Here is a 908-nt window from a genome sequence, read left to right on the forward strand (position 1 = left end):
ACATCGAGAGATGAAACTGTTAAATAAAACAAGCATTACCAAGCATTGCACTGTATAGTACATATATAGTGTACAGTGCAATGCTTGGTAATGAAAAACCAACTGACCGCTAAAATGTAGAGTTAACTATCACATGGTAAGCGTGAACGACCGTGTGGCCTAATGGATGAGGCGTCTGACTTCGAATCAGAAGATTGTGGGTTCGAGTCCCTTCGGGGTCGACTTTTTATAAAAAGATCGATGTGTTATTTCATAAAGTTATTTTTAAAATAAATTACCAAATGACAGACGACACTGACGAAAAGAAAAAAATCTCTTTAGACAATATTGAACACCGGATCAAGCAGGGATACTGAGATATGATCATTTAAATCAATGCACATGTTTCTGTAGACTAAAATGTGATGTGTGCTGTACAGATCAAAATGGATTCATATCTGAAGCTTATTACCAGGGTGATGGACATGCAAACCATATATAGTGTACAGTGCAATGCTTGGTAATGAAAAACCAATTGACCGCATCACATGATAAGCACGAAAGACCGTGTGGCCTAATGGATAAGGCGTCTGACTTCGAATCAGAAGATTGAGGGTTCGAGTCCCATCGTGGTTGACTTTTTATAAAAAGTCAGACTCGAGCCTCAGCATACAGCGCAGATCAACGAAAACACAGAACGTTGCTTATAAAATCCACAGAATTAACGACCTTATACTACTTTCCAACTACGTTGAAAACATGCCTGTAGTCGAGGCATGTGTTATTTATTAAGTTATTTTTAAAATTACCAAATGACAGATGACACTGGCTAAAAAATAAAAATCTCTTTAGACAATATTGAACCCGGGGATACTGAGATATGATAATGGTGATGGGGTAAACACCGGAACGAGATAGAGCGGCCCAGA

The 908-nt window shown here is 38.3% G+C and overlaps 1 non-coding gene across 1 annotated transcript; it reads left to right on the forward strand.

Moving 5' to 3' along the window:
* The first annotated feature begins 542 nt into the window (after positions 1–542).
* On the forward strand, positions 543–615 carry trnar-ucg (transfer RNA arginine (anticodon UCG)). Its single transcript has one exon. It is a non-coding gene; the product is annotated as a tRNA-Arg (tRNA).
* Positions 616–908: the final 293 nt, after the last annotated feature.

Source organism: Acipenser ruthenus, unplaced genomic scaffold, assembly GCF_902713425.1.
Source record: "Acipenser ruthenus unplaced genomic scaffold, fAciRut3.2 maternal haplotype, whole genome shotgun sequence".
Classification (NCBI taxonomy): Eukaryota; Metazoa; Chordata; class Actinopteri; order Acipenseriformes; family Acipenseridae; genus Acipenser; species Acipenser ruthenus.